The 13,327-nt window shown below is 44.2% G+C and overlaps 1 long non-coding RNA gene across 1 annotated transcript; it reads left to right on the forward strand.

Annotated features, from left to right (window-relative positions):
* The first annotated feature begins 1,817 nt into the window (after positions 1 to 1,817).
* On the forward strand, positions 1,818 to 3,037 carry LOC112960439. The gene is made up of 3 exons (XR_003251751.1): positions 1,818 to 2,247; positions 2,344 to 2,399; positions 2,944 to 3,037. It is a non-coding gene; the product is annotated as an uncharacterized LOC112960439 (long non-coding RNA).
* The last annotated feature ends 10,290 nt before the right edge of the window (positions 3,038 to 13,327 follow it).

Consider the following 13,327-nt stretch of genomic DNA (forward strand, 5'->3'; position numbering starts at 1 on the left):
GAGTGAGCTGAACTCAGAGCATATTGAAATGCTTTGGAGTGGGGAGCACAGGATGCTMCTGAAGAGCCTGTTAAGACTTTCTCTGTACCTGAAGGCATCTCACTAACCTAAAAATATGTGCTCCATAATGCACCTTTTTCATCAAGTATGAGGAAGATCAGGGACTTGGGTGCCTTTTCTGCTACAGAGGAGAGAAGAACAAACTGGGCTGCTTAGCAGCTTCTTTAGAAGAACCTGGGCAATCCATTTGTTTTAATGGTTGTGTCTTGCATGCCAGCAGGATGCCAAGAGCATGTAACCCAGCAGTTTGTTATGCAAGTAGGATGTCTGCAACCTTGCTTTTGTTAGTACTGTAATCATTTGCTGCAGGCAATCTAAAGGATGACAGATGCCACTACTGTCACATCCCCGAGAGCGCCTGAGTCGAGGAGCTGTCTCCCATGGGCACATCTCTCCAGCAAAGGCAGAGAAGAGCAGCAGGTGCTCTTTCCACATACAAAATATATTTAAGTAGGAGGGTGTCCTCATGTTCAAGGATCGTTTTAAGGTGCTCCRGAGCTGGGCTGCATGAACAGACACACGTTCCCACTGAGAACTCCCAGTGCAGACGGTCTCCGAATGCAAACTGCTCCAAGCAGAGACTTCTACATGCTCCCCTCCTGGCTTCTCGGGCCTGAAAACAGCCCCARGGTGAAGAGGAGGGACAAAGCAGCCTGCCTTGCTCCATCACTCCATGCGGAATGGACTGTGGGGCCCTCCCTGATGTCTCTGTGGCRCAGCCCAAGCTTTGGGGATGTCCCGCTGCTGGCACAGCTCCTGCCTGTTGGAAGGAATGAGCTGTCATGCTGGCTCCACAGCGGGAATACTGGTGCTCCTCAGCCTCTGAGCACATCCAAACCCTGGTTATGAAGCCAGAAGACCACTGTAGTAACCCAGATCATGGTGCTATGTAGCTGGGGTGGCAGATGTTCCTGAAGGACACAGAATTAATGGCAATGATAGAGAGTTAGCCATACCTCTGGCTCTACACCGATGAGTCCTTGTCCAAAAAGATTATCTTTTTGTGTGTTTTTTTCTGTGCCTTTTCAGTATTTTATTAGCGAAGTTTTTTCCTTTTTTCCCATTCACCTACTAAAATTGTGCTGTCAGAGGCCTGGACAGTTTTGCACAAAAAGACGTGCAATGAGTAAGAGTTGTTGAGAGCAAAGTCTTGCAGTAACAATTTCTTACTGACGGGCAAATTCAGCAGCAGGTCAGAGAAATCAGGCACATGTGAGAAGCAGAGTCCTCCTGGGTCTTGGCTGTAATGCAATTAAGCTTTGGAGCTCGCTGTCCCCTTCACCCTGCTKTGTGAGAGCAGCCTTTGGTATCACCATCGGAAGCCACCTGAATGACAGCCTTGCACAGCCTCAGACCTCGAGCTGGACCTGTTGAGACGGAGCTGTGGCCYCCCACAGCTCCGGAGGAGGTAGACCTGTCCTCCCACTGCAACCAACTTAATTACTTCTCTATTATTTTTCTTGCCTACTGCTTATTCCCAGAGATTGTGGCAAACTTGATATCTCTGCCACTTAGGCGAAGAGCCTCTTTGAGGAGAAGTCCCAGCCTTCTCCATAATTATTTATCTTAATAATCAATAAAGTCTTGATACAAGTCAGCAAGCTGAGTGGCATCAGTTGGTGCACCAAGAGGCTCATCCAGTCCCTTCGGAGAAACAAGGAACAGCTGTGGATGGGAGACAGGRCACCCTCCTGGGGGTTGTGGTAGTACAAATAGCCCTGTTATCCTGAGAAACTCCTTCTCAGGAGGGAATTAATAATTTTGCYACATATTTACCACACATCTTTTTAGTGGCCTTTGGACAGGGACTCAGGTTTGCACCTGAATGAAATGATTCTGTACAAACACAGTAAACTGAAGCGTCTTGTAAAGGGTTGGAAGCAGAGGGGAGGAAAAATTGGCTTTAAAGCTAATTAAACTGAAATATGGATTGTGCTACAGAGTACCCTGAACTTCTCTCTCCCTCTAGATACTCACACAGCTCTGATTACAGTAACAAAATGTCCTGAATGCAAAACTCAAATCTGGGGACTCTGTCTAGTTCTAATTAAGTTCAGAAAAAAGTTAAAGCCCTGAACAAGTTAATTCCAGACTACATTTTATTAGACGGTCTTTTGACAGTAAGTTTTAATAACATCGAGACTAGAAAAAGTAATAGTTACATCTTASCTTGGGACTACAAGGCAGGTAAGTGATTATTTAATGATGCATTGGCATAATTTTCTCCATGGAATTTAAGAAGAAAAATAATTTTTAGCCTTATGAGAAATTTTTTATACCCAGATCAGTTTACGTAATCATGCAGAAGATGTAAAGCAAATAGGACAAACCAGATTCAGGTAAGACTGCCTGTGCTTTTCTCCATTTCCTTCAAATRAGCTTTATTTGCAAGAACTTCTGGTGCAGATACCTCTTGTGCTGGATGCTCTCTGTGCTCCTCCAAGTGCTACAGACACGTAATTCTTACCGCTTCTCTAGTCTGCACTCACTTACTATTTATATTAAATCAATTACAAGTGTGGATTAGAGCCATAGCTGGTTTGACCGTCCTCCTTTCATTTGCTATAGCAAATAGTTAATGGTTTCGTGACACTGAGAGGAGTGTGAGCACCTACCCCAGYTCCGATGTGCTGACTTTGGCACTACAGGTAGCCAGCAAAATAAACAGCAGATGAACCATAAAACAACCTGGCTCGTGGCGAGTTGTCTCGATTGGCGTGACGGGGACAGAACGCCAAGAGGCACCACCTGGGGAGGAACTTTCTTTTCCACCAAAGCAGGTGTCTTTCTGGCTGATTTCAGTCTTTAGCTGCCTTCTGTTGCTTCTAACAGTGATATTGTCAATATTCTTTGTAATATTGGGTCACTTTCCTCATTACTCAGGCCGTGTCATGTGCTTTGGTGTGCATTAAATGTGACTACATTTCCTCCGGTGTGCTGCAGTGGTTGAAGCTGACCTGGATTGGGTGTGGAAAAACTTAAGGTATCCTTGTTGTTTCCTGAGATGCATCAAGATTGCTTTGCTGATTTCTCTCCAGATTTTTTAAGGACATATGATAATCATATTGGGCTTTAGCCATTATTTTAAGCAGAGGTTCCTTTATTGCCGAGGGAGAGCCCTTGAAATATTAACCGGGGTTGTAAATAACTTCTCAACTGAAGTTCTGACGCAATCCTAACTTGACATGTAGTTTTCATTGAGCAGTTCATTGCAAAAAGAAGCACCCCCAAACCTCTATGTTCTTTGTAATTTGGATCWCTTATTTGTTGTCTGGAAACTATTTTTGCTTTAATAGTTTTGTCAATCAATACAGAGTCTAGGTAGCCAAACACCACCACATTTCTAGTAACAATGAGAGTCTTAAATAAAACCTTTCCTTCACTCTGAGTATGTGCAGATATTTTCCAGTTTGGGTTAATAAGTGAGAGAGAACGAGAAAGTGAGTAGGAATTTGATTTAGGAAATTGTGTTCCTGTTCTTTGACATTTGATGATTCATTGCACAAGCCCTCCAAAAAGGCAATTTTAAGCCTGTGTATCCTATACAAGTGTTCACATGCTGCTTACCAGAACAAAGGAACAGAGACGAGAAGTAAATTGGACAGAGATCCGTGTGTCTCACGTGCACTTGGGCTTGTTGGCAGATGGATTTTCTGCTTTGGAACTACGTGTTGTCACCTCCGAGCTCCCTTTGGGATGGGACAAACATCCATGTTACTCTTGGAATGACTTTATTTCATGACATTTGTTGTACGTCTCTTTTTTTTTTTTTTTTTTTCCCTGAAAGTTTTTAAAGACAACTCTGATCTAACTAAACCTGAAGACATTTGGGCTTTTGGAAGGGATTTTCACTCCTGCTCCTTTCTATGGAGTCCAGGAACCTACCTGACTTTCAGGCTTCTGGAAATTGTCCTTCATAAAACATTTCCCCATTTCTCACAGGGTTCTTTGTGTGCCGTAACCTGAAGGGATTTAGATTCAATGCTTTGCTCTTGGCTTATTTCTACTCAGAACCTTTCTCCGATTTGCTCGTCACTATTTGTATACAACGCAATTTTTTTTTGTCTTTGATGCTACAAAATCAAACACAGACAAAGCAGAGTAAATGGCACGGCTCTTCACTAAATCTCCAGTGATTTGCCATTATAAGGCATTGCAAAACATTGTTGAGAAGAAAAGAGAAAAATCTTTGCGCAGAATAGCAAAGAGGCACCCTCCGAATGCAGCTTTGTTCCTAGGTCCTCGAGGCTGGGATGCACTGGGCAGAGAGGCGGCCGTTCCCGGGAAGCGCTGCTGTGGGATGGGAGCTTTGAATGAGCTGGTGCTGCACGGTCCCGGAGCTGGGCTCATCCCGCCCTGCGAGCTCCAGGAGCAATTCCTGTTTATCCACCGCGTTTTGGTTATGCTGACAGAGTGAGGAGGCTGTTTGGTGCTGCGGGGACCCTGTTCACCCAAGCACCGAGAGGAGAAAGGGACCTGGTGGCCAGGGTGGCCCTGGGAGCTTCTGCAGCCCCGAGCTCCTTCCCGAGCCGCGCGGCAGCAGCTGCTCTGCGCTCTGACTGAAGCATCCGAGCTCCTCTCTATGTAAACGATTTTTTCAAGCACTATGCATGGCTTAAAATATTTTTCAAAGACTTTCACATATTTAATATGTATGTTTTTACCATTCTATAGTGCAAAATACTGATTTTATAGCTTATGGGAAAACAGATACATAATAGTACAGATAGGGGAAATAAAGGTGGTAGATGTTGAAAGAGAACATGAAGTACCCCAGCAATTTTCACCCTAAACCACCACCGCTAAGCTGAAAAGTAGATTTGATTCAGGAGGAAGAGACTATCGAGGTGCAGCAGAAGTAGAACAGACCCAAGCTGGAAGTGGAAGGTTCCTGCTGGGTCCCCTCCGTGCGTTGGTGCAYGGAGACCCCCATGCAGTGTGTTTGTTCAGCAGCAGTAAACAGGAAACCAACTGGCAGTGACAGAAACAAATGACTTACGGGACCGAAAATGATTTGTGATCTCAGGCAGAGGCTGAATATTCTAGCGCCTTAAAATAGAGTGGAGCTAGTGCGTGAGTCATGTCATCTATCGGGCATAAGAAGAGCAGTTATTAGTCAGTGGGACGGTGAAAACTAGCCAGTATTGGAAATACTTGGATTTTTTATTTTATGATTTCTGCTAAATTCCTTGGAAAAAATCCTTGTTTTTCTSGTTCTTCAGCTTAAATTAGAGCAGAGTGATCTACCTGTGAGCACCATAAATCCCCTTGGGAGCCTCGTTTCCAGCAGTTGCAACAGGGGAAGGGTCTTTGCCTGTTCTGTTAGCAAATGAGTCTCTCCGAGCCACCCGTGGCACCCACTATCAAAGAGTGACAAGGATATGGCAGTTTGTACCTGGGAACAAGAGGGAAATCAATCYGCTCTTTCTCACAGTTATTGCTTTTTTTATTCCTTTACTAGGGCAGTCTCTTATTTTTGCTTTTACAGATGTTCACATTAGCATTCATTGTCAAAACACATCTGCTAAAAGATCCCAATAGATCTTGAAATCTCAGGCTTTTTTCTTTCTTTTCCTTTATCTTGGCTGTCGTTTGAATTATTATTTTAATAAGCCAAAATTTGTAAGTTTGCCTGAAGTTTAACGGAGAGTCCTATTTTACCCATCAACATTTTCCATAGGAATGAGAATTCCTTTGATATTTCTGTATGTGTGTGCATCCGTGCAGCTGCTGCAGGCCAGCGCTAGTGCAAAATGGTGCAAAACCRGTGACTTCAGCAAACTGGGATGCTGTGACAGCCCTGCCTATGGCTCTGTGCTGCCTTAGCCCTCTGTGCCTTAGGAGGAGGCATAGGGCTGCTGAAGGGAGCAGGAGAGGGACCCGCCACCTTTGCTTGGTGTCCCATGTGTGTTAGAGGCACCTGGGGCCCTTGCTCCCAGGGGACCATCCCACTGTTGGTTTTAGGGCTCAGATTTTTAGAAGAAATACCTCGGCTTTTTAAGAACTGTTTCTTTAGTGGAACACTTATGACAGTAACGCTTCCTATTTTGCAGAATATTCCTACTCTAATGAAGACAATGGCTGATTTAATATGATTTGATATCGCTGCCTTCAGGGAAACAAGCTCGTCAGCCGGCCTTGCCTTTGCCCAGGCCCCTACGTGGTTGTAATCAGTGCAAGTTGTCCCTTGCTGCCGGTGGAAGTTGATTCATTCTGACTCATTCCTGCATGTCCTGTTTGTGAGGAGCAACACAATAGTAACGGCCTCGGTGCTGCAGACGGCGTGTGCTCCCTCATCAGTACAGTCTCTGCTTCCTTTTTTAAGCATAATAGAGCAAATCCATCCCAGGTCTTGCTCCGTTGACTTTGCTGTGTGGGTAGGGGACAGTAGAGTTGAGCTCAACACGAACAGTTCAAATGGTCTTCAGATGAGCCCAGTAGATGTGTCCACATCCTTCTGAACCGTATCTCAGGCTCTAAGCACAGAGCTGAGAGGACAGCTCTTGGGGCTGCTGGAATTTCCTTTTTAGCAGTTTTCACAGAAGGCAGCGGAAATTCACCTTTTGGCAGGTAAACTCTCCAGTTTGTTCATTTTCTCTTTTCSCCTTTAAGTTGTTGTTAAAAACACTCTTGTTTGAATGTGAGCGCAGAAACAGCACCTGGCCCTATACACAAAGCCATAACAGCTCTGTGTGTGTGTTGAAGTGGATTGCTCCTGATCTAAACCGCTAATGGGGAAATCCTGAGGCTGTTCTTGCATTCCGGCAGTTTCTTCCCTCGTAGCGTATGAATCYTTGCTCCATGTGCTCACAGGTCACTGGTGGCCAGGTCTCCTGGTGACTCCTTGGCAGGTCCCAATGGCCTCTTCACGGTGCCGAAAGATGTTGCAGAGCTTTCCCTGGTCCTCCCCCTTGAAAACCCTCAGGCCATTCTCCCTTCCTCATTTTCATGTAAAACTGAATTTTATTCTAACAAAGGAATTTAAAGTGAATTTGGCTTCCCATTTGTAATGATGCAGACCTGACTGCAGTGAAAGGCAAGGTGGTCATTATTTTACTGCTCAGAAATGTTCCCATTGGATCAGTCTGTCTCCAAAAGGCACGGTACCTGCATCTGCATTTGCTAGCAAGGAGCAGCAGCATCTCCGTTCTCTGCGAAAGTCCTGGTACTTCTTGTTCTTCCCAAAAGCAAGGCAAGGAAATGCCCTGTGCTCCCCTGTAGTTCTTAGCAGAGGATCCTGTTCCTAAAGTTTTAGCGGAGCAGTAAGCATGTAGCCTGTAGAAGGCACTGCACCATGGCTAGGGAACTTCTGTTGATGCCTTTTAGATTAAATTGTGGGGAAAATTCAACAAAAAGGCCACCGTGAATATAACAAAGTATGACTGTTATATGAGGCTGTGTGCTGCAAAGAACACTTTCAATTTTTAACAGGCTGTTAAGAGCTTATGAGGCCTGAATCAAATATGAAGCTGGAATATTCAAAGGGCGGCTTCCAAAAGCAGTGTGACTCCGATCCTCTCGGGTGCTTGTGCGACACAACAACTTTTTAAATCATTTGCCCACTTTTTTGTATGGAGCCAGCCAGGAAGAATAGCTGAAATGGAGATTATTAGTACAGGGGCAAGGAAGATAAATGTTCTTGATAGCACCGTACATATGCTGCTTGTTCTGTGCTGCAGTGGGAACATTCAGGCACTTTCTCCAAAAGAAGCAATTAGCACTTTTTAAATAGCTATATTATTCAGTCAAAAAACAACAAAAAAAAAAATCCACACTGTGCTTACTGCAGTTAGAAATGTATTAGGTTTATTAGGTTTATTCATGATAACAGAATGGATTTTGTTTAAGACAGGAAACAGATAAAAGACTCCAAAACTCAACTTTGGTTGAAYGTCTTTGTGTTTTTCAGCAGTAACTGCATCCCCTCGGCCGCTTTGCTGGCGCCCCGCGAACGCTGTGTCCCCCCGGCACCGTCACCACCACAAGCTCCCCGCCACAGTGGTTGCTCCTTCCCTTCCCACCAGCTTCCATAGCTGCGTCTTTTACTCACAACCAACTCCTTTTCCAAAAATCTCTCTCTCCCTGGCATTTTTTTTCCAAACTTTGTTTTTCTTATTGCTAAAGAAACCRTAAAACAGAGACAAATGAAGGTGCAGAAGCATGAACGTACGTTATRCCATGCCTTTCTTGGCCTGCAGCTGCATGCTTACTGTCTTCCTCTGCCCTTCGTCTGGTTTTACTGAAGGAAAGGAGCAGTTTCAGGGCTAGCTCTTCTGCCTGTGGATGTTGTTAGTCAGAAGCTCAAACCATGTGCCTGCACAGTGCCCATCTCAGCAGACCCCAGTTTGGAATGGACCATGGCGTATCCCTACAGCACGGATAACAACAGGAAACATCATCAGCTGCTCATCTTAGGGGAAATAACCTTGGCTTTCTATAGCCTAAAGCTTCTACCTCTAMCCAGGCAGATAGGCCAGTTCAAGGTGCCACATCTGCTCTGCACRTGGAGGACAGCGTGTCCCAACCAGCAGCAGATTGCAGAGAATTGTGTAACTCACAGATCCAGGAAAGGAGCTGTTTCCAACTTAATAGGAATAGCAATAATAATAACAATGGGAAGGTTTCTGCTGGCCTCTCAGATTGCAGAGATGCTGATCGGAAGGAGACTATGGGGTCATCTAGTCCGGCGTCCTGCTCGGCACCCGGCTGTTGTCACCTCCATCATCATGCCACCTGTAGCCTGGGACTCAAGGCACATTATTTTTGTTCCAGTTTTCCATATTTTCACCATGTGTTGTTAAAGTTTAAAAAATGTAAATGGGGAATACAGCAGCTGTCTGGAAAAGGATTTTGAAATAGGCGCACCCTATATATACCTTCATACAAGAAAGCAGCCCGGCTTTCTTGTGCGATCACATAATGGAGTTAAAAAGAAATACATCTTATTTGCATGTTGAGTCATTGCTTGCGTGTTGTTTAGTGATTGTTGAATCGAATTTCGTTTCAGCTGGTTGTGAAGCAGTGACAGGTGCAGAATATCCTCTTTTTGTTTTCATGGCAGATGCGAGCAGGGGAGAGAGCAGTATGTTTCTAGTCCATAAAGCATCAATAGAATAATGTTAAATTAAGGCTAAAACACTTTTGATGAATAAAGGCAAAAATGCACATTTCCAGGAAGAAATGACTTTCACACAAAACAGAAGTTTTCAAACTTGTGAAATAAGATTTTTTTTTAAGTCAAATATTTAGAATTTGTTCTAATGCTCTTGTAACTTACATGTCAGTTGACAACCAAACAAACGATAGCGAAAGGCTAGATCTCAGCTCTAAGTGCAATTAATACCTGGTTATCAATTGACCTGGTAGGGTAAAAGCAACCAGTGGTGGGATGTCGAGGCTTTGGCAGCCCAGCACCTGCAGGTGAGGTGGGTTAGGGAGCACTCGCCGGGAGCCGTGGGATGGGGCACAGCGGGAGCCAGAGGAGGATGAGGAGCGCACCCTTCCTCAGGGAACAGCAGTGCCATGCAGGCCATGGAGAGGAGGTGAGCAATGACTGCCTTCCAGCAGCTACAGCCTGAGAAAAACAATCCAGAGCCATTTCATTTACAAATAGCCTGTGAATCGGAGCGCGAAAGGCACAAACCCCAGTCTCCGCTTGTCTGATAATGGCCACRTTTCAGCGCACAGGGGAAAGCGGAGCCTCCCAATCAACTTCACCCCACACTGGCTTATTGCCACAAGCCTTCAGTATAATTAAAGTTTTTTGTGCATAGTGATGGTTGCGCTAATTAACTGTTGCTGTTTATTATTAAATAATGAAACTCATTAGCATATGCTGTTGAGCTGAGAAGCTTGTGACGCGTTTTGCGTTGCAGAGCCTGGCCTAGGCTGGGCTAATCTGCAATTTTGCACCTTCTAAAGGCTTCATCTTTCGAGATGTGGAGCAAGGCACTTCCACACCGCCCTGTCGCAGGGACGTTAATGAGCCCCCTGTGCTTACAGGGGGGCTGGGCAGGTTTTGGGAGGGCCCTTGCAGCGGTCCTCATGTCCTGCACTTAGGCCAGCCCTAACCCTTGAGATGGGTGAGCTGAGACCAGGCTGCTTCCCATTTTCTCCCAGTTTGTGCTAAGGATACTCAAGGATTTGTATTTGTCTGGCCAGAGGTATTTCAAATTGGGAACATTTTAATAGCCTGCACTGTAAAACATCTATATGCAAGTTGTTTCGGGTCACTTTTGATCCCTTTATAGCATCCCATAGGCACTGGAAAAAAATGACATCTAGCATGTTCCCAAGGGGCACATTTTTGAATTTATACRAAGCTAAATCGATTGCTAGTGTGCAGTCAGTACTATGACGAATTTAAGCTTGTTATTTTGCTGGTACATTGTATAACAATGTTTTTATGAAAACTATATAGTCTCTACGCAGATAATTTTCAAATTTCCTGAGCTAAGCTGAGCAGCAGTGTATTAAAGATTCATATATGTTGAAATATTCACAGTATAAAATCTTAACACACACAACACTCATTTAAAGCATTCCAGACTTTGGGTCAAAATTGAAGCTGGGGAAAAAAAATCAGACAGTGCTTAAAACCCAACTTGCTTTTACCACTCTGTTGCACAGAGCCTTGTGGAATCAGATAGTTCTGTTTACTCTTCATTTCATGTAATTTATTAGCAGAGGGGCCAGCTGGGACCACTGTGGTTAAGGAATTGTCAGCATTTCCATTACCAGCGCTTTATAACTCCCCCATAAAAAGTTACACAGAATTGTGATGTTCAGAATCCTTGCTTTGGAATATTTCTTTTCCCWCCAGAACTTTAACATGACTTAGGGACCACTGAGTTTAAGGAAGGCCAGGGGAAAGAGTTTCAGTTCGTTAGCGACAGATGCTTTTTTATGCTCTTAAGAAGCAGCATCCTTGGCAACAGCAGGTACTATGGACTTACAGTTCCTAATTGTCTAATTACTCCATTAAAGGGGGCAGCTGTTACCACATTGCTGCTTTGCTCCTGCTCTGGTCTGTGGCATGGGAGCTGCAGCCGCTCCGCTCACCGGGAAGCCCTGAGCTGGAGCACRTGCTCCCCAAGCACAGGAGGGGACATCTACGCTCTGCTGCTGCCCATGCTCGGTCCCTCGTCTCAGCTCTTGGGTCTAAGAGCTGTATTTTACCTGGTGGAGTTCATAGTCAATTGGGCAGACAGTGATGCTGGGACCTCGGTGCATTTGTGGAAGAAGATCTGGGCACTGAGGAGCTGGAGACGCTCCATGTGCTGCATCCCGGTGCGTGTCTGTGACACACGTGCGTTCTTGTGGGGAGTGCATTTAAAACCAAAACCCCAGGACCGGCTAATTATGGGTCCTAGGAGAGGTGGCAGCTTTCAATGCACAGCGGTAAAGGTAAAACTGCTYGAGCATTTCCAGCTGAACAGAATATCTTTGGAAAATAGCTGTATAGGTATCCCCTGCAATACGGTTGTAAGGAGACGTAGGAGAAGTTGCACAAAAACTTGTCTGGTTTCTGCCCTGCTTTCTGGACAGCCTGGGCCTCCAAGGCTTGAATTCCACTCTAGAACAGAACAGAGCAGAGGTTGGGCTGGGATTTAAACCATGTCCAATGTATTTCCGTTTGTTGATCATGAAGACGGGATTTGACATAGCATCCTGAAGGTGTACAGTAGGAAAGCTGAGAAACAAGACAATGGGAGCAAATGTTCTTTTTCTGAAATTCATGATGGAATGCAACCGAATATTGCTATTCATAAAACAGCAAATAACTTCCATGTTAGAAATCATTTTATTCTGACAGTTTGCTAGTAAAGAAACAAATCATACAATAGCCAAATCAAACTTGTGTTTGCAAGAGAAGGTGCAATTTTTAGATCATATGAAAACAATAAATGTATTTAAATTCAACACACAACTGAAGAGCAGCAAAATATATCATTACAACATCTTATGCTGCTCTCTGAATCAATAGGTTACAACTTTATTATTCATTTTATACTAATAGATCAAATGAAGCTTATTCTCTCTTCAAAAATACCTTTTATCTTCCTTCCTTAGAATCACAGTGGAAAGGACTCTTTACAACCTCTTAAATTAGAAATTATTTTGTATTTGATAGGGTAGTAATAGGTATGAAAACATATTAAATGTTGATCATCTTTGTTCTGCATTGCCTGCACTGGGAGAAAGAGAATAGGTTTGATTCTGCTCTCGTGTTCCCTTCCCACTAATGTAGCTCCTTGGAATTACTGTTGACTTGCAGCCCATTAAACAAGGGTAGAGACAGATTCAAAGCACGCAAATGATTCTTTTTGCTACTAATAACCTTGATACTCCTCCACACTCATCGATTTTGTTCATYCCTTATCAAGCAGTCAAGGTTCTGGGGTAGCCTGTGTCAGGGTATCGTTTGTGAAGTCTCTCTCAGTGCACTGGCAATGCCAAATTAACAASTGCTGTTCTTTCCAGTCAAAATAGTTCTAGCAATGGCTGAGGYGCACCTGAAAATACAAACGACACCTGGCAGGGCTGTATTCCAAGGACGGGACCAGAGGGGTTATCCGGATCAGCCAGGAGACCCCGACACCTCCCAGGAAACGGGGCTGATCTGCCCTGAGCTCTTGGTGYTTGGTGCTGCAGAGCTGACATGATGCGTGGGCCTGGTGAAGTCAGTGACACAACTTCCACTAAGCCAAAATGGATCAAAACCTCGCCCTAGGAAGCACAAATTTCACTGGTAGCTTCAACCATTGAATAATTTACAATGTCACTTCGTGTCCATGGCAAAGAAAGCAAAAGCAATCGCTAAACAGAGTAGTCTCTAATGTAGATCAGTACATTAGATTAGTAGTATCTAATGGCTAGGAGGGGATTTTAAGAGCTATTATACTCTTCACAATCTGAAAACTGCCTTATTGAGCCAGGTTTGGCCACGCTACCCATACCTCAACCAGGTGCCTGGTAGGCAGATTACCTGTGTATCTTGGATAATAAATTATAACAAATGATCATATAATACGTTGTCATCTATCTTCTGCCCGAAATTGCCCATCACAGCAATGAAAAAATATAATTCTGAAGGAATTTGGGTGAAGGCTGGAGGGGAGTAGCAGTAACTCTGTGAAATGCAACTTTGTGCTCAAAATGGCCTTTCTTTCCTGGGTTTTGTTTCTCTACCTGTTAGCATGATTTACCACTAAACTCCTTGGGTTTTATTCCTTTTGTAAAATAATGATAATAAAACTCTAATGAA

The sequence above is a fragment of the Nothoprocta perdicaria genome, unplaced genomic scaffold (genome assembly GCF_003342845.1).
Source record: "Nothoprocta perdicaria isolate Ctin4 unplaced genomic scaffold, notPer1 scaffold_124, whole genome shotgun sequence".
Taxonomy (NCBI): Eukaryota; Metazoa; Chordata; class Aves; order Tinamiformes; family Tinamidae; genus Nothoprocta; species Nothoprocta perdicaria.